The sequence below is a fragment of the Ciconia boyciana genome, chromosome 6 (assembly GCF_034638445.1).
Source record: "Ciconia boyciana chromosome 6, ASM3463844v1, whole genome shotgun sequence".
Lineage (NCBI taxonomy): Eukaryota > Metazoa > Chordata > Aves > Ciconiiformes > Ciconiidae > Ciconia > Ciconia boyciana.
In genome coordinates, this window is record NC_132939.1 from 59,165,253 (window position 1) to 59,193,046 (window position 27,794).

The 27,794-nt window shown below is 43.4% G+C and overlaps 1 long non-coding RNA gene across 3 annotated transcripts in view; it reads left to right on the plus strand.

Moving 5' to 3' along the window:
• The window catches only part of LOC140652893 (uncharacterized), a 66,165-nt gene that overhangs the window by 22,176 nt on the left and 16,195 nt on the right, over positions 1-27,794 (plus strand). Inside the window, exon 3 of one of the 3 annotated variants that reach the window (XR_012042973.1) lies at positions 10,495-11,617. The exons of the other annotated variants lie outside the window; for them this stretch is intronic. This is a non-coding gene — a long non-coding RNA (uncharacterized lncRNA). Of the gene's footprint in view, positions 1-10,494; positions 11,618-27,794 lie in introns of those variants that run through there. 3 annotated transcript variants of the gene reach the window in all.

The window sequence follows — 27,794 nt, forward strand, 5'->3', positions numbered from 1 at the left end:
CCACCGAGCTCCTGCTACAAGGTCCTCTCCAGGACATCGTCTGACAGTAAGTCAGGGAGACCTGGTCTAACACCAGGAACTGAAAACTGATCTTTGAGCCAGACTCTGAGGCCAACAGAGCCATGTCCTACCCTATTCAATGAGTGCTTCTACTGTCTGAGCTCAGAGAGACTAAAAGTGTCGTCATTCAGCCCTTTTATATCTTTTTACGCAAACCCAGTATCTTGTTCTACTGACAAGCCACAGTATTTCAAAACCAGTAGCATGTTCAGCAGAAGACCCTTAATTCATTCTTCCTTTTATACACAGCAAGCACAGGTACTTCTATAGCTGTGGGCATCCCCTTTTATGTACAAAAAGCTGAAATTAAAGATGAACGGTTCCTGTGCAAAAATTTCGTGTTCATTATAATGAACAACTCTGATTTGTAAGTTAAGGGGTCTTTTACATCACGAATAAACTGTTCACCAGTACTATATCTTTAAGCAGTATTTTAGCTATTTTATAACTATCTGCAAATCAGTATCTTACATGGCTCAAACAATTAACTAAATTGGAGATTTAAACTAAATCCATGCTCAACAGAACTGCAGCCTTATTTTTGAATGCTGAACCACACTACAGAAAGCTTTGTCAGAAAGCAAAGAGAATGCTATTTTTCAGCTAGAGCATGTGTGTGTGTATAAAAGCAAAACGTTATTCACAGCTAAAGTTGCAGGTGAGACACAAGATTGCAAATACTGAAAATCTCATATAGTACTTTAGATTAGGAACAATAAACTTTGCATTTTTCTATAATACCTTACACCTGAGAAGCTTTAAATACATTACAATAATTAAGTCTGATAACATCACTGTGATATATGTCTCCATTTACAGATGGGTAAACTGAGACTGAAAGTGGTTCTTTATGCCAATTTGTGCCTTACCCAATCAATCAAAGAACAAAACAGCACAGAACTTATGATGTCCTGGCTTCCACTTCACTGGTCAAACTTTTACCAGATCACGTCTCATGCCAAGAGGACCTCATGCTAACAACCTCATTGTATTTGAGAGTGGGACCCAGAGCTTTCAACTCCATTATTGCAGTAACACTTCATCACTTGTATTCCTGCCTATTAGTTTAGCATATACAATTATTTTTACAGCCAAATAAAATAAGTTCAGGAATTCACATATTTTTATTTTAATTATTAATCATATTATTTTCCAAGCCCCTCAATTAAAATACCATTGAAAATCTTTCTCTCCTTTGTCAAAAGTCCCAGTAAATTTATTCCCCTTTTATGTGGCACTGGATTATTTACTCTTCATTTCTACATGGAACAAGCCCTGACTAGTAACTAGATGGCAGACATGACACGTCCAAATCCCAGAAACCTGCTCGTTTGGCTTCATTGGTCTGTTGAGGGTTTTGCTTTTTTCCTGATCTTGCACACGTTAGCTCCATCTTTCTGCGAATGCATCAGCCAGCCTGCCTGAGCTAATCACAGGCAGGATTAGTAAAATTAGGCATCCACAGATGCTGGGCTACCAAAAATGAACACCAATGCTGTGAAAGTATTTTAGGGGCTTTCACTCTGTGAGGGACTGCAGGATTTGCCAAGGTGGAGGGCCTCTGCCCCTGCTCCAGTGCAGAAGCTGCCGTTTAAGACCCTTCTCTTTTCTCAGAGCAGCTGGGGCAATTTCTGAGCCAGGCCCAGGGCTGAAGCTCAGCTGGGAGGTAGCAGGATATCAGCAGAGGCCAGGTGTTGGGATACTCCTGCACAATAAGTTATCTGCATGAAAAGAAATTGCAGGATTTATAGGAGTTAGCAGCAGCGTGGCTAATGAGGACAGAGCAGCCTGATCTGTGGAAGTGTTGAGCAACCACAACTCCCATTTACTTCAGCACTTTTGCAGATCAGACCCTCAGGGTTATTTGCTTTTTGGAATAAGCCAGTTGTGGTCTACATCAGCCCATCCTCTTGGCAGTAATGGCCTGAGCCATTCCTTGCTGGCTTTGACGAGCCGTGATCAGCATGGCTCCTGATCACAGACCATGTCACACAGTTATTTTTAGCATATCAAATATGCAGAGACACTAAGGGCACAGTTTTTGCGAAGTGGTTGAAATGCCTGTTTCCTCTTGCTCAAAGCATTTCTCTCTCCAGGCTCAGCAGACTGTTGTTTTTGACAAACTACGACTCCCCATCTTGCCACTGGGCAGGCTGTGCTTGGGAGAAAAGAATCAGCTAGATTATAAAAGCTTTAGAGTATTTGTTTATTTTATCACTTCGTTTATCTTTTCAGTGTTATTGTTCTGTCAAGTAATCGAGAGATGAAGAAGGGCTACATCACAATTACACTTTGCTTTGATTCACACAAACCAAGAAAGATGGGTCAATGGTGGCTGTCATGCACTGCACCCATTCCCACTGCTGTCCCTTGGAAGGAGCCTTTGTTCATTTTTCCTCATTTCTGGCTACTCACCAGGAAGGCCCAGTGAAGTGGGAATCTTCTTCGAGGTGATCTTCTGCATTGTTTTCTCTTTTGCGTCAGTAGGAAAGAAAAGTAACTAAGCAACACAACACAGGGTTTTTTTCCGCTGACTTACAAAATGCTAGGGGTTTTTTTCCACAGACTTTCCTACTGCCCTACATCACTGCCATTGATTTATCTGTTTCACTGTGTGAAAAGCTCATCCTCTACTAGCCTGATTTGCTGAGATATCATGTACTGCACCATTTATATACTCTCCCAAAGAGTTTACTTGGAGGGTTTTCATGAGGTGAGAAAATAACCTGGCTAAGACAGCTGTAACTGGATTGATTTTCCAAAAAATTTCAGTTTTCTAAAAAATTTTCATGGGATTCAATTGAGATGAGTTTAAACTTTTCTACCAAAAAAGAGACCCAGAGGGATCTACCCAACCAAATCCAATTGCATTGCAACTAGCCTACCCACCTGGGTACAAATGCCTCCCTTGTCTGATTTAGAATATAGATGTAGGCATGGGGCTGCCACACGACTACTTTAGTTGCTGGCTGTTTTGCAGAGCTTCTCTGCCTCTCTCCAGCCCTCTTTCCCCATTTTCTGCCAATCTGTACTCTTCCCCCACTGTCATCTCCTCCCCTGGTCTAGCCCTAAAAATGTAGCTGTTGTTAAAAAATCCTGACCAGCTCTATGGACCTGTACAGTGATGACAAAGATCTGGCTATCAGAGGACTATTTGTCACACACATTGAACTTAGCTCAGAGTCTCATTAGTTCCTCATATGGAGCTTCAAGGGTATTTGTTTAGGATGGGCTGCGAACCTATCTATCTCAACCAAAGTTAACTCGCAATCACTGGGAGATGGAGGAGGTGGTGCCAGTAACATTACAGGGTTCAGAAATACAACACAACTTGTCATAACAAGTTGCTCTGGCAACATCTGTTAACAGCCCACAGAACTATGTAGCACTTAAGCCAGATATAGCATAATGTAGTTTTTTGCACTGAGCTGTAGCTATTTGTACCTTTCCCAGACAGCAACATATATTTCTGAGGCTCCTGGCCTCAGAAAACCCCACCATTTCTTTCAGGGAACATTTGCATTTCTCTGGCATTAGGCTACAATGCCATGCCAGGTACATCTCAGGAACAGCCTTTTTTGGAGACGTCAAGTGCAGAATTACATCAAATTCCTTCAGACACTCCTGTCAATGCTCAGCCAGCAGCAGAGTCTGGTGGATGGTCACAGAGTCTGGTCAGCAGATCACTGCTTCTCAATCAATGGAGCTAATTTCTTACAGGAACTCCTCCCAGTTTCACCATCGCTCCAAATCCTTAACAACATAGCATCTAGTTTCATATACTCTATGCAGCACTGGGGAAGCTGGCCTGGCACCACCAGGCAAGACTATAGAAAAGCCATTTTGGCTTCTGAGCTCATCGGTATCACCATTTTGGTGTCTTACAGTCGCTGATGGGTTTGCACAGACCAACCTAGTCTCCGACAAGCAGTGGGGTCATATCAACATGGCTACTCTACCACAAATGTAGTCTGTAAAGAGGGGTAGATGATAGGGAAGGAGACAAGGACTCCTGTTTTCTTGTGCACCATCAGCATCCTGTCACAAGTCACAATTCTTTTATGCTTTTAGCATTTTGCATGAGCAATGCATGAAAGAGGTGAGTGCAAAGACAATTTCCAGAGTGAAAATTACTTGAGAATATTTATTTTGGAATAAGGGAGCCCTTCTGGGTGTCTATAGAGATAAAAATCAAAAGAGGTTAATGCATGCCACAGCTGTGCCATACCCTTCCTCTGGCTCTAGTAAGCCTGGTGGGTTTTTCCACTGAAACAGCAAGGGATTTTCCTATCAGAAGGCAGTTGGTATCAGCAGATCTCCCAGCTTATCTAGATGTCGCATCTCTTCCAATTTAAATGCTACATCAGTGGTTATTAAGCCTGCATTGCAAAGAAATAAAACTAAGGAAAACATTCTGGAGAGTGCTCTGGATTCTATTAAAGGATTGAATTTCTCACTATATTACACTTTTTCCATATGTCTGAAACCTGGAGCTGCATAATAGTCTGAATACGCTCGTATACTGCTAGTGGTATAATCCCAGATGGTGACAAATGACCCCATTCCAACAGCAATGTATAGATCTTTACGACACCAATGCTCAACCATGCTCTTGGGATATTGCCTCCAAACAATGAATGACTGGCAGATAACATAATGTTTAACTTCTGCCTTCGCTTTTGTACACGCTTTATGGCTAACGCTGCAGAGCTACTCGTTTGTTAAGTACTCAGCCTTGTAACAGCGTACAGATGACATGAGATATTCCCTTAGCCACCACCGAAGGATCTCCTTTGGTCCGCGAAGGTCAACTGTGGTGCACACAGTGTGTCACTATCTGTGTGTAAGGATATGCTCTGGCACGCTAGAAGTGAGCTGATAACGTCTTACCCCTGCTTGGGCCCTTCAGCTGCCTCTTGGGGAAGTGAGAAAGGCTGCCAAGCTCAAGATGTGCTGCATCCTGCAATTTGGCTTTCCCGAGAAGAACAACCCCTCCCCCAAACTCACCCACGCAGTTCTTTACCCCAAGAAGAGGTCATGACACAAAAAGTAGATAGGAGGGAAAGAGACTGCACACTTGACTATAACTGCAAAAAAGAGAAGTCCGGAGTCCTCTTGAGATGTTGTGTAAAGAGAAAGCAATCTGGGCTGTCTCCATTTTTACAGAAAGACCTCTGTGCTTTTGTGGACTTCATGGCCTGCCAGATGGAGACAGCTCCAAGTAACACTGAGCTCTTATTGCCGCAGAAAACCAAGGAGAACTATAACCCCAAGTACTGCAGGTGTAGGAGGGAATACTTGCTCAGATGATGATTCAGTCAGCATCTGAATAAATAAGGTCAGACAGCCAGAGATTATTCCAATGAAGGGGAGTTGATTTGTTTGGGGGGCAGAAAGGAGGGGTTGTTTGTTTGTTTCGTATCATTATACTGAAACCCTGCCCTGCTCTGAGTTTTTTTTCCAAGAATTAGCTCTCATTTATTTTAATTAAGACCTCAGTTCAGCAAAACATATAAGTGGGCGTAGCCTACCTGAAATGGAATAGCTGTATCAAATGCCGAAAACCTACGGTTAGCGTACGCTGTGTAGTCAGTATTATGTAGCCTTTATAAACATATCTGCAACCGTTTTAAGGAAGACATCTCCACTACAGACCATTAAAAATAAAAAACTACTTGCCTCAGAGGGGTGAGAAAGGATTAATTAGTTAGTGCTCGTGCAGCACTGTGAAGATACAAATCGTGGGACTGTGCTATTCGTAAGCAGAAGATGCCAACAGGAAGCAGCATTGTTAAAGGCACGAGGACTAACAATGGTTTTGTTCTCACATTTGTAAATGATTCTTCTGCTATTGAAAGGTGATGGCCTTTCAGCCTAGGAGACTGAAATTCTCTTTCTTCACCCAAAAGAGCCTTCATGGGCCGTGCATACTTTCTCACACTCCCTCACCAGTGTTCCTCACTATTAGCTTATAGATGCTAGACAGTAGTCCATTCTCCATAGCCCTTTTATTGCTTGGCCTCTGCTTCAGCTGCCAAGAAGGGTGCCATTTAGACTCAATTGTTACGGTAGCTTTTATGATCTAGACATGGTGTCTAGGATCGGAGACTTCCTAGCAATTTTGCATATGCTGCTGCGCTGCCATCAGAAGAGAAGGGCTCCCGGTTGCCAACAATGTGGGCAGAATTCAAAGCAGTGACCTACAGATGAAAGGCGCCCCATCCCAAAATGGGCCAGCTAAGCCATCCAGCCCCCGAATGCCAGCTCTTCACTGAATGAAACTGTATTGTGATGTGGTGCTAAGAAGGGGGGGGGGGGGGGGAAAGCTGTTTTAAAATATCTGTGGACAATGGCTGTCTAGAGCTGAGGCTGCAGACATTCAGACCTTGCTTACATAATATTTCTATCATGCACCGTCCTCCCATCCAACTCCCCACCCCATGCCAAGGTGCTGGAGGGAGGTCTTGTTCTTTTTTATGCAGCATGAATACAAAATCAGAGAGGGCAGCAGAAACTTTCCACGGAAAGGTATGGTGCCTTTAGCATGCTGGGGAAAATAGCAGAGCAAGAACAGCTTCTAAGTTAGGGGGAAGAGAAGGATTAAAGACATTGGAATAACTATATCCAAGCATTTCCTCAAAAAGCAGGATGACTGCAGCCCTTTAAACCCAAGACTCACAGAGCAAAATCTGTCACAGCAGAGCAAAGCATCTTTTCTCCCTATGTGTTCTATATTGCTCACTTTGACAAGCAAAATCCTTTTTTACCCCGTTGTCCTCAGCTCCTGCCACACATAGGGCCCCTGCCCTCCCTCCCTGCCAAACAGAGGCCAGCCGAGGAAGGTGATTTTTTCACCGGGAGTTAATTTATGCTGGTCTCCACTGTGTCGTGCTGCTGTGCCGGGGTGGGACCTTTTCAGATGTCAGGATGATAGGAGAAAGAACAATGAAGCAGCAGAGTATGTGTGGCGGGTGGCCGAGTCATCCTATCACCATGTATTTGTGTAGTTTCTTTTAGTGCCATCCAATCTTTCCTTCTGTCCCTAAATGGCCTGTGTTGAAAATGTCCCTGCTTACAGTTGCTCAACTGGAATGAGGACAAATTGTTTGCAGTGGCCCCCTTCCAAATGCTTGTGCTGTAACTTTTGTCTTGACTAGTCTCTGGAGATATCTCTAGAGTGAGTTTTCTATGACTCGTTTGCACTACCCCAAAGTCATGCTGGATTTTCTTCCTCTACTCTTTCAACTTTGTAGCAGGAATCTTGTTTAACACCCCCATCACAGAAAAAGCCAGAGCGGGCAGAGCCTTAATGCTGTTATGTCACAAGTTCCCGACTGAATTAAAAGCGAGGGGGTTGGGTCTCGAGGGTGTCCAAGGTTACAAAGTGGTGCTAGCAGGCGAGGAGACCCACAAGCAGAAAAAGCACGGCCATGCCAAGCAGCTTTGAGTTATTAAGTACCGGTGTTGTTAGGACTGTGTTGCCCTCCACGCTAATACATCAGCGACTTTTGTAGGCAGAAATGCCTGGCCTCTTGGCCCTCCAGGCTGCTTCAATTCAGCACTGAAGGGGTGGTGAAGGTACTCTTCCCCCTCACATTCACATGTGAATTAGTCCAGGATGAGACGGCAGGAAAAAAAAAAAGTTAGCAGAGCCTGAAGAACTAAGCCAAGAAAGGAAGGGTTTATAGTTCCAAAAACCATTGGATGAAGTTTTGCACGTAGACTCATTAATAGACATTACAGAAGAAAAGGTTCATTCCCCCCCCCCGCTTAGATGCATGACCTATTAGACATATACGTATCGATAATATTTGCCAAGGATAACTAAATTTGAAGACCATTGTTTGCTTGTTTTTAATGGATGTTAAATATTAGATATTCATCAAAAGTACAATCTGCTTTTAGAAAAGAAATACAGAGTTAATGCAATGAAATGGTCTCTTTCGACTCCACAAGAGCAGAAAAACAGGCCTGCGTAAAACATCTCCCCTTTCTCTTTCCATGCTTTGCAGAAGAGGATCTGAGCATCCTCAGAGTGAGGGAGAGTGAAGCCTGGAGATGAGACGGCCATGGATCCTCATGGAGTCCCTGGGCGTACAAGGGCCATGATAGGGAGCAAGGTGGGTGCCCATCAGCCCTTCCTACCCTCTGGCTGGAAGTAACCAGCCAGCACACAGACCCACTGCAGGTCCCCCAGGGGGGACTTTTCCCAGCTCAGCCTTCCCAGGGCTCCCAAGTCACAGGGAGCCTTCCCACACCACCCCCCTCAAAGCATCCCAGCACCTTTCACTTTATGTCAAGAGAAATGGGAGTGGGGAGAAAAAAAGAGCGATGGAGCTTAGTGAAGGCATCTCACGGTTACGGTCATGGGGTTGTTTAGTTTGCACATGGGGTCGCGCATCACATCACAATGGCATCTCCTGCTCTGTGACTGTTTTCTAGTCTCCTGATTCAGCAAAGATAGGTAATCTTCACGGCAGACATATCCCTGTATCTCTGAGATAATGTTACTGGCTAGAAGTGGACAGAGCATGGCCGGACAGGGCATTCCAGACACTAGGGGTTGCTCAGTGTTTTCAGGCTTAGCAAATATAAGGATTTTGTGTGACTTTGCCATTATTCTGGGGATTTAAATCTTCACCACTAGCACTCTTTTTTTGTTTTTTTCTTTTTTTTTCTTTTTAACCCAAGCAATGTCGTACTGTGCCTCTGCCTTCCAGTTAGTCAGCCGAATGATTGCTTGCCTTACATTCAGGATCTCACAAAACACTAAGACTACTTTGTTTTTCATTAGCACTGGAGGGGAAAAATAAACAGGCTGGGCTCATGGTTTATAATTGCATATGTAATTACCACTTTAAGACCACTATTAGCAATACAAATTAGCTCGCTGCCCTTTATATCATCTCTGCAGTGCCTCTCAGAGCGCATGTAAGCCACCTCATTTTTGTCCATCAGGCAGCCAGATTCTAATCTTGGATGTGCCGAAAACAGCACAATGTACCTCTGAAATTTGGACCAATATTTGGAGCCATCTTTGACATTCACCATACAGCTGGAAGGAGAACCTGTCCAGGCCAATCTTTGGGCCACATCTGGCTGGTAACCGTTGTGTACCAGAGCAACTTTTTGTAGAGTTTCTCCTGGTTTGCTCTGTTTTCAGCATCTCAAAGAATCCATGAGAAGAGGTCTGCTGATACCAGGAAGGCCCAGTTTGCACTCGGCATGATCAGTTTCTTCCATATAAGTAGTAGGGAAGATGAGGAGCATATTGTCAATAAAACACAGAGGTTATTTACAATTCAATTTCTAAAAGCTGCCATAAAGTAGTGAATAGCAATGAATAAGTCCAAAGCCATTCTACTCTGTTTTGGTTACTACTTTATTCTCCCAGAGCTCATATTTTCAAAGGGACAAAGCAGAGACACCCAGAGGAGAGGAAGTCTGATTCTAAGAAGCTGTAAAAAGAAATGCATGGCCACAGATCAGGGGCTAATTTTATGTCTCACATGTTTTCTGACTCTACAAAGAGCAGCTTTAAACTGTTGCTCTCCCCCTTGATTTTAGCGGAGGCTGAAGCAGACTCGATAGTTTACAACATAGGGGATGGGTGTGAATCCTGAAAAAGTAGATCCGTAACAAAATCTTGGTCACTGAGGCCAGAAGGACCCCTTGCCCACCCCTCTGCCTGTGGCAGGATTGATTTAATTATTCTATAACTGTTCCTGTAGATGGGTGTCTGGCCTTGAATAACTCCAACGACAGTGATTGTCCAATGGCCCTTGGCAGCTTGTCCAACTGCCGAACAGTTCTTCTACAGTTTTGCCTAATATTTAACCTAAAACTTCCCTTCTGCTTCAGCCAATTATTATTTGTCCCATCCTTGTTGACTAATGAGAATAATTGATCCTTGTCCTCTTTATAACATTCCTTTATGTCTCCCGTTATTATGTTCCCCACACTCTTCTTTTGCCTTTAGGCTAAAGGTGCCAAGTTATCTTAACCTTTCCTCTTAGATCTGAATGCCAAACTTCTTACCATCTTTCTTCCACTCCTCTAAATTCTTCAATCTGTCCACGTTTTTCATACAGAATTGAATGCAGTTACTCCAGTTATGCTTTAACCAGTGCCAAGCAGAGCGCAATAATTACTTCAGTAACCTTACTGACCCCATCTAATAACAAAGGCAAAATGCAGCATGTAATTAAAATCTAAAAAAATAACTATTTTTAAAAGCTAATTGCCTTAACAATCAGAACATTCTACAGCTCAGAGAACACACACTAAAGAATTTAAAGGTTATTGTTCATTCAAAACATCTTTTTCAATTATATTCCGTATATTGTATTCTGGGCTATGTGCAGTTTTACTCCTATTAGGAACGGTCTGTACTGCATCTCTCACACTCCCTCCCCCTCTTTTTATTTCCTGCAGATTTAACTCTTAACGGCTCCATGGGGCCCTGTCTACACTAGGGATATTCGCTAAGGATTTCCCGCTGCTGCAAGCACTTCTCCAGCTCCACCAGTATGGCACAGCAGAGAACTCCCACTCATGCTTTTAAATCCTTTAGGCTATTCCTACGTCTTCCAGCCTCACTAATGTCAGTGGAGTAGAGCCAACGGTGAGGCATTTTTAGAAAGTTTCCTTTACAGGGACAAAGTTTTCATCTCCTTTGCCAAGTCTGTAGTGCCCTACCTTGAACAATCCCCTTCTCTCTGTTGCCTGGCTGGTCTCTTAAAAGCTCCTCTGTCCTCTTCACATTTATCAACACCGTACATGCCCACCACAGTTTGTAACTGCACGTACTCCTGCCTTTCAATTGCTATCTCTTCAGGAATGGAAATCCTTGTCACAACCCAGCACAAATGATTCAAGATTATTATCATTCTGCTGACAATAGCCATTCTTGGAAAATGGTTACATGAATTTTTGGAATCCCCAAAAATAAACAAATTTGGCTCCATTAACAGGAACGGCAAACTCAGACTGCAAACCCACTTGACTAAGCGAAGGCACTTAATTAAATTGTTTTTCTATTACACACAGAAGCAGAGATATGACTGTTGTTAGTAGATGTAGTTTCTATTCTTGTTGCCCCATAGCACCTTAATTAAATTACAATTGTTCTGTTGGAAAACATGTCTGTGAACACCTCGAGGTAGAAAACACAGGAAAATATTCCTAGCAAAATGAAAATCAGATTAGTAGTGCAATATTGCATGGTAGATAGGACAAAAAGGAATTGGATTAAGGTTGCAATAGGGAAGATTCAGGTTTGACATAAGGAAAACCTAACTGTGAAGGATTGGAGTATATCGTCTGGGGAAGGAGTGGTTTCCCATACTGGATTATCTTCTAGTGCGATTTAAATGAACAGCTGAGAGGAATGATACAGACATAATTGGTCCTACCTTGATCCACACTGATGACTGAGGATCTGTTGAGGACTCTTTCACCCTGTTTTTCTATGATTGTACTTTGCTTTAAATTTCTAAAGAATGAAGTAAACTCCTGCTCTCATTTACATTCATCTGAGCCTCTTATATTCTATAAAGGTTGCATATTTACAAATGAGATCAGAATTTGGCTTCCTATAATAACACATCGTAACATGCCAGCAATTGCTCCATAACAACGAAATAGCAAAGTACCTTGTTATATAGGTCTTGTCCCTTAACCAGTACATACAAGGCAAAATAATCACTGCTTTTTATAGCAAGACCTCATCCAAGTGTGTGTAAGACTTTCTCATACGGCTAAGTAACACCTCCGCACATCCTCCACCTAGAGAAGAGGTAGCTCTGGAGGACTGAAGGAAATCAAACAGAAATACCACCTGCAAATTTATAGTGTGCAACCAGGCATTGGTTGGAGTCCAGACAAACACAAACTTACAAGACCTAATAGATTTGCATGGTTCTTTGGTAGTTAGGTATTTTCTTCCTTCTTTATTTATTACAATGCTCTGGTTAGAGATTAAATTTAATAGCTCAGTATTTGTTTTTTTCCACTTACCTTGAAATAAGATTTGCACACATTTTTGTAACTAGACTAAAAAGCTGCCAAGTGGCTTTTTAAACAATTCTCAATGCTTGCAGAAGAGTTGTTCATGGCCTCTTACATACGAGTACTTCCCTGGAGCCACATCAGGAACCGATCCCCTGTCCCACACAAATACAGCTTTACCCTCTTTGTCCAGAAGCAGAAAGGCACTTCTGCTTAAAACATACCAGGACACAAAATCCCCGTTGTATTCCACTAGCAAATTCTGCAATAAGACTCAATTTAAAGCCTATTTAGGTCAGTTAAAGGCTTGCCATCGACTCGGTGAGTTTTGGGACAGGCCCTTAAAATGTAGGTCTTAAAGACAGGAAATCCTCCATATACACGATGGTTCTTAGGGAAATCACTGAGGTCAGCAGAGGTTGATTGACTTCAGCAGATCACTGAGCTCAGCAGATGCTCAGTGGGACAAGAATTTTGTGCTGATCCAAAGCTATCAGAGAAATAAGTAAGAAGGTGGGAAGACTGAAGAAAGTATGTCCTCCCCACGTGGCATTCACCTGCAGGCTCTCAGCACTGCAGCGACTGGAAAAGCCAACCAGACATCCCTACTGAGCCATGCTGTGCTTTGTAAGTGACTAAAGAGGTCAGCACTCCCACATCGTGTAGAAATGGTTGCATGATGTGGTTTCTATTTTTAAAATAAATTTAAGATTCCATCCTCTAATTCATACAAAAGCTAACAAAATATAGTGTTTTTTTAATGATGTACAAATCAATATTATAAAAAAAAATTAAGCAAATATTTCACTTGGCAAGAAAATATAAAATATCTCATTCTCATAACATGCAAGTTTTATATTTACACAGCGTAAAGCGTCCCACATTACCATAATGTGTTAGTAGCATGAAACATTTTTAGCTGCGATGTCTTAAACAAAGCTTGAGTTACTGTCTGCAGTGCCCTTAAGCTATATGTCATATTCTTCACAAGACTGAAAAAAACCACATAGAGCAGCGAGCAGTAACCACATTAAGGTTTAACACTTATAAACACAGAAGGTTTAACACTTGGCAAGCCAAAATTCCCCTATGACCTGAAGACATGCAGATCGTGACCTGAGAATTAAGCGCTGTGTTAAGCAGTCAATCTGTCTCCCTAAAGAAAAGACAAAAATAGCAAAAGACTAGCTGAGCCATTGGGTCGGCATATGTCATGTGTGTCCAGGCCCAATTCAGAGTTGGTCTGTAGCCATGCAGGGCCAAGCCTGACCTAGCCCAGCCTTTCCAGGCAGGGCTTCCTAAGAAGAAGGATTTTCAGAGGTGCTCCACACCCATTGTCCCCACTGACCCCCAGGGAACAGGAACATTTAAGCTATCATGCAACCAGAAAACACCACAAGGGAAAAATTCATTTTGTCTCCATCCAGAAACAGAAAGCTTCTGGTACTAGATGGATGGAAAGAAACAAAGTTAAATTACTTTCCCCTGTGTATTCCTAGCCATGAAGATGCACTCTTGCCCTCCCTGTCTCCCTCCAAGGGCTCCTCCCAAAAGCAGGTGCCACAGTCCTGAAAAGCCTGGTGATAGAGGGGAAAGAGAGGGAAGAGGGGAAATTAAAATGTGAAACAAAGGTTTTGAACTAAATGTTTAAAGATACATTGGTAGGTCTTTGTTTAAAGAAAGGTCTGCAAGGCAGAGAAGTTGGTTTGAGAAAGACGAAGGTCAGCAGAGCAACAGCTCCAAACATCAGAGATGAAGAGGAGGCATGCAGGGAGAAGAGGGGAGTGTGAAACAGCTGCCTGGGGGAGCTTAAAAGGGATGCTCAGCATGCTCAAAACACTCTCATTTTGCCATAGTAGATCTGCTTGTGCCAAATTCCCACACAGAAAAATCTCAAGGACATGAGACTGACCTGGGTATCATGGGTTTACTTCTCTTGCTTTCTTCACTGCAAGCTGTGTTTAGCTTGTAAATAGATAAGTTTTCTATTCTCAAGTATTTATTGTATTCCTTACAAGATATTTTTAAAAGTTGATCAATATGAAGCTTATCCATGAAGTTACTATACAATTCCTGCTGGATTAAAATTGGACACTTCTCCATTTATTGGTGAATTGCCAAATGCCGTTACAAGGAACACTCAACTGTAATGAACTTTTATTCAGGGTCCCAAGGTGCTCATTACAGAGAGATGTATATATACATATATATATATGTTAAATTAGGCAACGAAAGAATCCCATGCTGCATAAGACCTGCTCAAAAAGCAGAATTTCCAATCTGGAGGGAATCCTGTTATTTCAACTTTCATTTCCACCCTAAAAAGGCCAAGAAATCAAAATATCAATGAAATAAATTGGTGGAACTCAAAGATCAGAATAATTTAGGTTTGGAAATGTCTATAGACAAAATGCTGACACTTCCAATTGAAAATATAATGGTCCCAGGCTGAAAAGTCCTGGAATATGATCCTCGTCTCACATGGATAGAAATCAAGAATAATTCTGCTAGAAATCCATGAAGTTACACTGGCGGAAGCCTTCACACGGATAATAAAAATACCCAGAATTACAAGCATTTTATAAAGCCAAGTGCTTTGGAAAGCTTTATGCTTGCAAGCTTCAGGGCATAAAGCAACCTAGGAATTAGGAGGAAAACTTCATGGCTCATCCCCACTGCTGCAATGGTGGAGGCCAGGCGGTCACGCAGCCTCACCGGGGCCATGGGGAGCATGGCTGACGGCTGCTCAGGCTAACTGCAGGAACATCTATATTCTCTTTTGTTTATAGCAAAAGCTGGGATTACGGCCCACATTGCACACGGGCTAGTGCATACGGCTTGGGAATGGCAGGGTCCAAGCTGTCTGCTGGGCTTTCTGGGCGGCTGATACACCCAGGGAGGAAGCAGCAGCCTGCTCTGCAGTGGGAAATACTGGCTGTCAGAAGCAGCCAGGCAAGCTCTGGCAACGCGCTCCCGAGGAAAGTGGAGACAAACTGTCTGCCCAGCGTGCTGAACGCAGAAGTCTTGGACCCGTGAGCAAAGAAACTCTCTTTGGACGCTTGACTCCTCTCCAGGGTTCAGGAAACAAGAATTTAGATATATTCATTGTGAGGGATGCGAGGTGTCACCGAAGAAACACGCCATTCTGCTATCAACTGCTCCTTTTACTGAAGAGAACTCAAAACAACTCCTCCGGTTTGGTTTTTTTTCTGTCTGTTTTTTTTAAACAAGATTCTTTCAAAAGGCCATAGCCTTCAGGCCACAAGCTAATCTTTAACCACCCGCTTAATTTTTCTGAGCAAGCTGGCACCAACCATTGTTGGAAGCGGTCACTTTCTGGAAAAAAAAATGGACATTCCCCTGCAAAGCTGGTTCTGCAGAGGAGCCGAGGACAGCTTGAGCTCTGGGCAAGGCAGACGGCTCTCTGCATCACAAGAGAGCCAATGCCAGCAAAATTGCCAGCTGACTTCTGCCGAAAAAACAGAAATTGAGGACAAGTGCTGCTGCTGCTTCCAAGGGTGAGGGCAGGTGTGTAAGAACATTTCTGCCTGGTTTCCACTGTCCACTCTGAAGATGGTCCCCATGTCTGGAGCAGAAGAATTACAACAATGGGAAGGTGTGGTCTGGTCACCATCGGGCTTCAAATCTAGCATGCAATAAACTTTGAATGCTATAAAGTTCAGAGCTGGGCTTTAATTCAGTATGTTAATTCAACCCAAATCTAGTCAGTTTAACCTCTGAACATGACTACAGCTGGTGTTTGTAGAAGCTGGTTAGGGAGAGAGACAAGAGCCTTTGGAGTGCCTCATCTGCAGGCACTTATTTAGGGTCCCACACTGGGACTAACTGATAGGTCTTATTTTTTTTTAAAGTTGAGATCACCATCTGATTGTGTGTAATATGCTGCTTCTCTAAGGATTAGACCACAAAATAAAAGACTTAAGGAAATTAATGCCCCAACTTTAAATTTGAGAATTTTTTTTAGAGGGATTTAAAAAATAAAAACACAATAGCAAAAGAACATTTTTTTTTTTTCCAGAGAAACTAAGATCCCACTCTAAGAAAGAATGCAGAATACACTGAACCAAGAGTTTTCTAGAAAACTTCAGAACCAAGCTGAGAAAAGCAGGTTGATTTGCCCCCAGCTCTTTATATTTAGTTGGGGGCAAATCACTTCAAAGCCATATTCAGTCACCACCTGAGTGAGAGAATGCAGAGGAAGGGTCAGTCAAAAAGCTTCCCATGGAGTGACGTGCATTCTTCATTCCTGACTCATTCCCTGCCACCACCCCAGCAGTCAACCTCCTGAACTACCTCCATCCTACAGTCTTCTCTAGCCTCCATAGTGATTTCTGTAAAGTCAAGGACAATGGAGTTGCAACAAAACCAAACTTCAAGTCATTGAACTCTCCCACAAAATATGGCCAGCTTTTTCCACACAATTCTACCAAAACTTTCCAAGTCTCAGTCTAGGGGCTCAGGTATTGGATCATTTCTCCTGCCCAGAGTAGGAAATAGCATCCACTTCAGGAATTATTGAGGAAGCTGGAAAATCTGGAATGAATAAAATAACTTGCGATCAGGACAAAAAGAAAAAAAGTCCAACTTCAGAAATCAGCTGGATGGAGCCAAAGTTCAAGGCAACTATATTTACTGAAAAAAAGGAAAGCCTGATCTAATCTCTCACCCAAAACCCAACCATAGTGTCTGGACTCAACAGGGTCAGGTTATTTTCCCATAGTATCAACACCACAACTAGAAATAGGAAGAACCACAACTGTCAAAAGCAGCCACTAATTTTCATTAAGTTTCCAATACAGCTTTCTGATCAAAGTGACGGTTACACTTCAGTAAAGTCTTTTGATCTTTTTGATGCTCAGCTGAATGGAATCATCACATCTTCAGAGCCATGCACACTGAGAACATAAATTCTGACTGCTCGTTGCTGGAGATATCGCTTGCTATTTTTATTCTGGTTATTTTCTACTTTAAGAAAAAAGCTGAATTATCTCTGTCAAAACCAACAGAAGTGTTGTTTAAAGGTATGGCAAGATATACATATAAAATATTCATTTAATGGAATACATACAATAGTCTTTACAATAACCTGATGAGTTCCAGAAGTGGACTTGATACTACGCAGCAAAGTCAACCATGCTGGTAGATACATTATACCAAAAGTGCAGAACTGTTTCAGAGGTAGATTTCAAGAAATAAAAACATCTGACAAAAAATATAAGGGGAGGGAAAATATGAGGTGTGCATGGAGCAAATGGAGATAGCGTTAGAGAATGAATGCAACACAAACCAGCAAATGGTTTAGTAAAAAGCACAATTAGTCTCACAGGTTTGCACGCTGAAGTCTCTAAGCCAGCAGTTCCTGAGCTGTGGTGTACAAACCACCACTGGCCAACAAATCTTTGGTGGCTGCCCACTGTCAGCTGGCTGAGCATTGTCTTTCTTGTCCCAGATGTTACATCACACTTAAGATGTAGTTAATGGATGTCAGACTAAACCAAGCTGCTATCATTGCCACAGAGGCATTTACAGAACGGCATATGGGAAATGAATCAGATCAAAGGGCTGAGAGTAAAAATTTATTTCACCTCCTCTACCTATATGGAGATCAGAGTAGTCCATGTTAAAAAAAAAGAAAGTTTCTTTTGTCTGTTCAAAAATTTGCACCAGCAAGCTTGAACGGTCAGCTGGAGACCAAACCACGGCTGATATATCAGTCAATGCAGCATTTAAAGGAGTTCACAAAGGAAAAAAGTAATTTTGACTCCTGGCTTAGAGAAATTCCTGGCAAAGGAAGAAACTATGCTCGACCCCCAGATAACCAAACACCCATCCACTGCATATGGAAATTATTCTGCCACCATTTTACTGCTCCAGCAGAGGTGGTGTATGGCCCTTTCGAAGCCTTGGCTCTTTTCGAAGGCTATTATTTTAAACATTTTAGTACTGGGAACTGCATGGAGCTGGCAATTACGGAATTAGAGTGCAGTGTGGGGAATGTCACTTTGAAATCATTTAGCTCAGTTCATTTCCTTTTCAAGCGCAATAGAAAGCAGATGGAGCAGGGAGGGCCAACATGCCACAGAAGAACTCCCCAGGCCTTGGCCAGCACTCTCCTCCCTAGGACTTACAGAGGGGTCACCAAATTCTCGTAGAGTTATTATCCTTTAGGAAAACCACATGCTAGAATTCAGTCAGGGTCCTGGTCTTTGGAGCAAGTCGCCTCACTCCTAGGTTTGTGTTACACATTGAATGTTAGACCTAAATTGCCAACAAGGTCAACAGGGACACAAAGCTCACATCAGAAGAGCAGTGCAGGGAAGCCAGAGAGAGGCCGGCGGAGCACAGCAGGAAGATTAAGTGCTTTGGGAAAGAGAAGCCTTGATAGAGAGAAAGAGGCCACCAAAGAGTTGTCAATATGAAGGAAAGGCTGTTACCAAAATAAAGGTTTGCTGTATGCACAAGAAAGTGCAAGCTTGACTTGCAGCAAAGATACGTTGAGGTCAGGAGGAAAAAAATAAATTAAGTGCCAGGGGAGTGAAGCATTGCAGCCTCTGTTTGTAGCTGATGCCGCATCACTGGAAGTGTCGAGGAAGAGTTACAGGAATTTCTCCCGGGGACCATCTAGCTAAGTGTGATCTCGCCTCAGAGTGAGGGGAAGATTTCCAGGGATGCTCTCCAGCACAACATCTCTTGGATAATGTAATAGAGCCTGTTACAGCTTGTGCTTTGTGTTATACAGAGAAAGAGGGATTCCCCAAAGGAAAGTAATGTATAATATGAGAAACAGATCCAACCCTTGTCTGCTCCACAGCACTAGCAAGCACATTAAAAGCGGGCCATGCTCTAAGCTTTCTGGTAGTCATTGTCCAACATGCAGGCAGCAGCATGATCAGCACTGCTCCCACTTGTTTCGCCACTACTGAACAATTTGCTTGTGCTCATCCCTACGGCCCTTGCTGCTATTTCATACCTATCAATAGATCTGCCTTCTTCTTCAAAGAAAAGTCCATTTGCTTGAGGCATTGTGTCAGATCGGCAGACTTGTTCCTCAAGTATCTCCAAGGCATAGACAACACTGATGCCAAAGATAAAGGCAGCTACCCCAGGCTGATGGCACTGACATGGGACGCAACATCATCTGCTCTCTATGTCAGTCTCTTCATGCTCAGAGGAGATGTTGGCTCTAGAAATCATTTACCCCTGGAAGACTAGTTTGTGCTGTGCACCTAGGATTACTCTCAATGGAGGCAACACTTCTGGATACATCAAACCAGCTTCAAGGCTCCCTGTACCAGCAGTTCGCCTTCTAGAAACCCACAGTGAGAGAAAAACTTTTGCTGTCACCTTAGAGAGTTCTACCACTCCCAGTTCTCACTAGTTGCTGGCAACCAGTTCAAGGCTGGTTATTACCACCATGGCCATGATTGCGATAGAGGTCTGTGAGATTAGCCAGTTTGTCTTCTCATGAAATATCTGCACTGAAAATACCAGGAGGCTAGTACAGGTGCTTGCCCAATGCGCACTCTCCAGATATCCAGGCAAATCCATGAAACTCCTTAACATCCTCCACAAATACCTCAACCAAAGAGATTGCCACTCTTCCCTTTTCTGAGCCCTAAGCAGAAGGCTCAGAGAGAATCACCAGCTACACCAGACAACTGCAAAAGAGCAGCTATCTGAAACTGCTCTGTGCCACGGGAGCTGGGGTTCTCCTCCTACCTCAGATATTGGCAACCAAACACTTTTCGGCACCTGGGCAAACTCTGCTTACCCCCTCCTACAGTGATTCAGGCACCATATCAAGACAAGCATGGGTCTGGCTGCCTGCAAGCTCTCAGCAGAGCATGTGTTCAGCTAGTTGACCTCAGGATGACAAACGTGGGGAGACAGGCTGGACAGGTCATTGCTGCCTCTTGCGTAACCTGTGCCAGTTCACCAATAAGCCACCCATAAGCCAGGTAACCAATAAACCTATGCTGGCAGTGTCTGTCTTCCCCACATACCCCTCACAGGCAATGTCCCTTTACAGCACCACTGCCAGTCACACAGGATGCACAGAGGTTTCTTTCTACTTTTGTTCCAGCCACCAGGAGCTTCAACCCCTCTCCAGGTCAGGGAGGTAGCTCCAAGGCTACCAAGTATACTCACATGTCTCCAGATCTCTAAGACAACACCATGCCTATTGCTCCCCCACTTTCTTCTTTCCTACCTACTCATCTGCTTCTTTGAAGTGTTCCCCCACATCTTCCCTCTCTTTTTGTAACCGTTGCTATAAAGAGACCTGTCCACCCACCAGCCTGCAGAGAGGTCTGACTCATATACAACAGGCCCTGGGTGTCCCAACAGCACAGTGCTATTGCACACCACCTATACTATCAGAATACAGCATTTGGCATACAAAAGCCTAAGTGGTAGTAAGCATGAAAAAAGTAAAAGCAGACTTGCTCACCAGCTCCTCCATAGCTGTGTCCTGATGAGGTCTGCAGGGTCAGTCTGCAAGGCGGGTGCCCCAGCTGCTGCTCCCCTGCGGCTAAGGCAGGAGCTGGAGAAGCCCTTCACTGCCTGGAGCACTCAGGACACTGGTGGCAACATGGGGGGATGCAGGGGGTCACCATGGTGCCAGAGAGCTGTCAGTCCTTCTCCTAGGCACTTGCTTTCTGCTTTCAGAGCAGCATCTTCTTTCTCACCCGGGAGTAAAAGATCTCCACTCAGTTGTCTCCTGGCATCAGGCCAGCATCTTCACTGGCCTCAGGTGTCTTTCCTACACCAGGCAAACACCCTGATGAGAAGGCTCCTTACTTTTGGGCATACACCTCTGTATTTCACATCTGTCGTGGGGGCAGGCCTGCCTGTGGCCAGGGCAGAAACCCTCCTGCAGAGGGAAGGCACAGCCTCGTGGTTCTGGTAACCCGGCAGTGCTGCCCCCAGCCTCAACACCCCGGAGCTGCCCCATGCAGTGCCAGAGCACGAGGCTCTGCAGAAACCCTGGCCATGGAGTGAGGAGGCTGCCAGGGTGTGCCTGGGTGCAGATGGCTGGCAGGAGGCGAGCAGGAGGAAGGGGTGCCCTGGCAAGGTGGGGGGGAGAGGGCACGGGAGAAGCACTCTACTGCTGTCCTGGGATAACACCATCTCAGCCAAATAAACTGCACCTCTGCCTGTCATGCTAACAGATTTCCACCTCTCCTGCCACTCCAAGGGCTGCAGCTCATGGGAGGACATGTACTCTCTCAAACATCACTTGGAGCAGCCACTGGGGATAGTCTATGTTGGGTGCAAGGAGTCGAACTTGGCATTTCCTTCCTCACTGTGCTTCTGGAGAGGTTCGAGGAGCAAACCCTCCTCTTGGATTTTGTTTTTAAGGGAATCAGTTGATTCAAAAGGGAGTCTAAAAGCAATCTGGTAAAAGGAAACAGGGTGTAAGCAGTCAGTGTAGATTCGCCCTTCCTCCACTGCCTCATCTACAAAATTAAGTTAACATGATCTTCTTGAAGAGGAGGAGTGGTTGAAAGGGTTAGAAGAGGCAGGAAGGTGTTTGAACTCTAAGAGAAATATTAAAAATCTTTTTTCAAACATATGAACACGTATTAAGGGGCATAGACAATAATTACATGGTTATTACACTGAGTTATTTAAACATGAACACAGTGCTTGGCAAATTAACATATAGAAAAATACTGCTCTGGTAGCTCAAATGATAATGGGACCTAATAGGATTTCCCTATCCCTAATTCCGCTGAATCCAAGTAAGGCTGATTTAAAAGTTGTAAATGTGCAGGAGGTGGCTTCCAAGACAATAAAAAGCATTTCTGTGCTCTGAAAAACAAGCCTTGAGGATGTGACAACACATGAAAAATTCCTTTAGCTGTGCCTCTTCTCAGCACGGTTTGGATGACCTGAGGCTGCCCCAGCGGCAGCTGTTTCTTGTGCACCCACCTAAACCAGGAATATATATTTGTCATATCTTGCTTCATTTCCATATGCATTCTGCTCCTGTGGCTTTCTTGGCAGCTCCCTCTCATCTGGTCCTGCACCCTACCGCATCCGCACACACGGAGCGAGTTCCTGGGCTGATGCACTTGCAGAGAACACGCAACGCTGTCAGGATGCACTAGGAGAAGCATCCCTGCCCCGGGTGGCTCCTGGGCTTGATCTCAGCAGGCTGCAACAGTGTTTGAGGCAGGCATGGAGGGAGGACAGAGAGAAATGGGCAAGTGAAAAGTAAGTAAGAAGTAAGTGGAAAGGCTCAGCCAGCAGAGACACAGCTGAGCTAAGTCTCCTGAAAATTCCTCAGAAAATTAGAAAAAAGCAAGTTTCACAACACCAAAGGAGCACATGTGCTCGCAGGGACATACGTGTGTGTGTGTGAAGGGCATGCATATGCATGTGTACCTGTGGGGAGGGCTTGGACACGTGAGTACGCTTGTGTGAATAGCAATAACCTCCCAGTTCCATTTCAATGCTATATCAAAAGTAGCGCAGGTGATGAAATATATGGGTCTGAGTGTGGGAACTGGCATAACAGAATGAATCTGCACAGGCTCAGTGCAAGTCTTCACATTTAAAGAAGGTATTAGATTATATAGAGACAGATGCAAGTTTAGAAAGACAACAGACAGAAGCACTAAACAGTTTTGAGTGAAATCAACACTCACGGAAAATGCCAACATCCTGGACTAAACACCTTGTTAGAAGTGATTGAATCCCTAACAGCTGTGGCAAAATGCCTTCACTTGCAAGTGTTACTGGTGGATAAGCGAAATTATCTTGCTATTGTTGCTATTTATGGCAGCACCCATAACAAACTAGCTGCTTTCCAAACAGATCATTCTCTGAAGAGCCTGCTACAACTGTTATGTGAATGTGGATGTAAAATTATTTTCTTTTATAGTACAAGTTACTCACTGTAGGCTTCAAAGTTCAAAAAGCACCGTGGTGGGTGAAACTGGAGTTAAACAACCCAAGGGCTATAACTGCATAAGGGATATAAAAGGAATCCCCTTATTGTGAGCACCTCTGTACAATAAGATTTTTAAAAATTAAGATTTTGAAAAGCATGTCTGACTTTAAATTCATACTTGAATTCATAATAAAACACTGAGGTACTCTATGCACTAATGATTTTATTTTCTTTTATTACTGTTACAGTTTTTGTGAACAATAAAGTCATCAAATACTTCTGGGAATAAAAAGTAATAAGTGAAAGCTTACAGATTTAGAGAATAATATTTCAGGAATTTTGCCCCAAATAACCAGGTCTTTTATTTTTGTTGGTGCACCTAGAGTATGCACAAGAAAAAACAGTGGTGTTCTGTCAAATAAAAAGAGACATCTTTCTCATTAGGACTGTGTTTATCACGCTTTCAAATGTTCTACAAATCAATGCCCCTATTTGTCATTATAATTCAATATAATAAAAGCTGTCAAAACTGCTCACTTTGCTTGCTAGAGACAAATTTGCTGAAGTTTTGCAGCATGAGCCAAATAACACAGCACCAGATCCTCCAGCTTTTATTTCACTCTGCTCTAGGCAGTATTCCTACTGGTTTCTGTGTAAATTTTGCCCGAGTAAGGGCTGAAAGTTTCAGTTTTGAACATGAGACTTTTTTAGAAATAAACAGTCACAGAAATCCCGTCTACAAAGCACGTTGGGTGACTGGAATGGTACTGCTTGCGAACTTTATCTCTGAAATGCCAAGCTTATTTCCTACAGATTATTGCAAAATACAGACTAACTACATCCTTGATGAAATTCCCTTGAGGTCCATGAGGTCACCCCCAGGATTAAACACTGCCTGACCTTTTGCATACAGAGCTCAGAAGCACTGTATTTTGACGCCTACTATGCCTTCGGAGATGTTAGTCTGTTCCACTAAAAACAAAGATTATAGATCTCGTCCCTCATGGGGAGAGCTTTGATGAAGCAACTCTCTGTTATTACCTTGTCCAGAGACTCTCCAGGACCACACTGTGTCCTTCTGGCAATAGACAAAATAGATAAAGCTATCACTCAAGGGCAGCCTTGAGTAACGGCTACATTTTCCATCATTTAAAAAGATGTTTTGATGCATTAAATAAAGAAAGCATGTTGGGAGCTTTGTGTTGGGAATAGGTAGAGTGGGAGGTCATGTGAAAGGCAGCTGGGACAGTGGTTAGGCCAAGGGATTAGAGTCAGCTGCTCTTTTTAGTCTTCTCCACACTACTGACTTGTCCTGAGATTTGGAGAAGTCTTTTATGGTAAAGTCTATAAACCAGAGTCCCTCATCTAACTCTTCTGCAACTGCCTTTCTGCATCTGTGAAGATTGTAGCAGGTTATCATGTCAAAACACTTTTACAGGCTCAGATAAAAGCTGCTAAGTATTAGCAGCTGTAGTGGCCAGTCAATGTATTTTTACCCCTTTTTGAACGTGTGCCCAAAGATCGTTTCATGAGGATGTGTTCTACATCTGTAAATAAACACATGTCTCTGTAGACACTGGGACCTGGTAAGACCAGAGAACAGGAAAAATAAGATGAAATCTACTGGAGCCTTTACGGCAGCTGTGTGGACGGACTCCTCCCTGAGTTTTTACTCTGGCAATTATTTCTAACTTGGCATCCAGAAGTCAGCCTTGGCTTCCAACCTGAAAAAAAAAGCAGAGAGTTAGGCTAGCACACACTAGCCTCCTTCAAGCATTCAGGGTATTGTGCGTGTGATAAAGGGTTGGATAAAACAGTGGCAAAAGTCTGCTATCTTCCAAGGCTCAGGAAAATAAACCACAAAGGCAATTCAACAAAGTCCTCTTTGTTCCTGAATAGAACCAACAAAATGAAAGGAATCTGGTGGAAGAGAGAAGGCAAGAAAGAGGTCTGCTGCAGGGAGCAAGTACAGACAGAATCGCTCTTTGCCGGCTCCTCTGACAGAGCAAGTGCATGATTATCACATGAGCCTCACAAAGACTGGAATTAAAGGGGCTGACTCGGCTGTCACATCGCTTAAGCTGCGCTGAGGTCAAAGGAGTTCAGACTAACTGAGGTCAGCCACACGCAGCCTGGGAAGCAGGGGTCTCTTTTTCTAAGCGACAATTGCTCAAGTTGATAAAAATAGATACCTGTAGCCCATGGTGGCTTATAAAGCTGTCCCTTTACACCAGATTCCCACAAAGTGCAGTATATAATCAATAGCACTCTGAAAAGAACAGAACCACAATGAAGGCAGTCAGATGGTCACTCGAAACAAGTGTAAAGGGCAAAACACACAAGAGAAGTCACCATCTGTGTTAGCCCCTAAAAGACCAAGGGAAAAAATAAGAAGTCTGAAATATTGGCACACAAGTATGATAAAAACCAAACGCAAACAGGTGTCAATGACATGACTGTAGAGGAGCCTGCTATTTGCAGACCTCTGCATCTCTTCTGTATATTACTTCATGAATCATGTCCCCAACAGAGACTTCTTGCAGATTTCCAGTGATGCCAGGGCTAGTGAAGAATGTCCCTGTGCTAAAAATAGTTCCTATTTTCTCCTATGCCCTCTGTCCCCTTTCAGCTTCCACTTCACATGATTCAGCTCCAAGAGAGGAGCATTGACCTTTTCTCACCAGGAAGATCAAACATCTCTACAGCTCTGATGAACCTTTCGGGGAGAGTGGAAAAAGGAGAAATGCACACACATCAGCTGTGTAGCCACGTGCTGGATGTGTCTGGATACATCCTGAGACTCTTGTGTTTGAAAGCAAAACCAATATTCATCTCCTTCAGCATGCAAGCACAGAAAAGCACCTTTTGGTTTTGTTTTTTTTCTGAGGACTCCAACAGTGTTTGGACCAGGTCCACAGAAAAATCTATTAATTTTGTCATAGACATAGAACTATATCATGTTTACCATCATCATCCCTTCTGCATATAAGCAAGCTCAGGATGCTAGCGGGCTTGTTCCACTAGCACAGATTAAGTAATTGTATCTGCCCAACAAACTCATACTCACCTTTGTATCCTGATTTATTAATCAGGATTTTCCATCTTGACATTATTTGTGACAACAATGCCGAGTTTTTAAAATACCTTCTACAAATAAAGTCTGTGTCCCCTTCTTTCCTCAGGTCATAACACTGGGGCTTCCTGGTAAACAAACTATATCTACTGTGACACAGACAGAGTGAACAGAACCAGGTTTTCAAGCATCACTCTGTCACACCTCTCTGTGGACAGGCAACTCGCTAAAACAAATCCTGAAAGCAAGCCAAAGAGGGAAAATTGCAGGACCCCCAGGGGATCTTCACAGATGTGTTCAAGCTGATAGTGCAGGATGAATCTGAGAAAACAAGTCCTTGCATAAGCTCAGTTCTCCTTTACAACCTGTTAATGACTATGTGTTTACCTGTCCTTGAGGAAAGAGCCTCTACGGCACTTATCAAACCCAGAGGGATTCCCACTGTCCTCAGGGAGGTCTGGGAAGTTAAACTGAAATCTCCAAATGCACTATCTGTGCTCCATCGTTTGACAGACTTTAGACTGGAATTGATGTTCAGTGCCCAGTGTGCTGTAATAGGAGAGAACTGCCTTTTTTATTCATTTCTGTTCTTTTAAATCAATTCTACTGCTTTTTTTCCGCTCTGTTGCGAAGCTTGAGACAGTGCTGGTGCTGTGTCCCTTAGGTCAGAATCACCTTACAGAAGGACATGCCAATGCCTGTTGTTAGTGTGTGTGTGTACGTGTTTAGGCCAGGTGAAGGACAACTGTCTCCACTGATGCTACCTTACAGGGTCCTGGAGGAAGCAACACAGAGTGAACTGCCAAAGCCAGCACCTTCAATGCTAGTGAAGGGAATGGCTAAATCCTCAGACTGTGGAATTTGGGCTTTCTGATGCAGCTGGCATCCCGGTGGGCAGGAAGATGAGGAGCAGGCACTCCAATCATACATACAGCCTGGGGAAGGTGAGGGGTTTGTGGTTAGGGACCTGGAAGCTGTGCTTAGGGACCTGGGACTCCTGGCCTCCTGGAAGGCTGAGATCCACCTAACAGTAAGACTCTCTGTTGAGTGTTCTCCACTGAAAATGTTCTGGTTTTCTCTATAAGGAAGTTTATTCTTGTATCTTCAAAGTGATGGGGAGTAATGCGGGTTTCTCTTTCTGTGTGTTGTCACCAGCTCCTCAGCTCAGCATGTCTTGCTGGTAACTTACCCACCCATTCCAATAAAGCAGCCTTGGTCTTTCACACCATGTTAAAGAAAATAATCAACAGAGTACTTAAAGTAGGCTTGGTTTGACTGCAGATTTCAATTGAGCTCAGTAGTAAAAGGAAACCCTAGTAGTTCTACTTCCCCACAGCTAGCCTTGCTCAATGCCTAGTGTGAAGATAAATTACGTTCTTCAGTGTGTAGGATGAAATAAGAGTTGCTATCACAGCAGGATGAGGTTGTCAAACACTACTTACAGCAAACACTAATTAGACAGCAAAGTTTTGTTCCCATAGAAGGAAGGATTTTGAAAGTAGATAACCAAGCTGATCTTGGGGATATATCACTTGGGGCCATGATTCATGATCTATGTAGCCTCACTTAGTGCAAAGTATATCACTTTCTCTAACAGCCCTTAACAGGGACTTTGACAGAACTATTATTTTTTTCTTCTGAATGATATATAATCAAATTCAGTTCTACAACTTCATTTTCAGTCATCTCTGTTCATTGTTCTTTTATTCCAAGTATTCCTTGGCATGGTTTAAG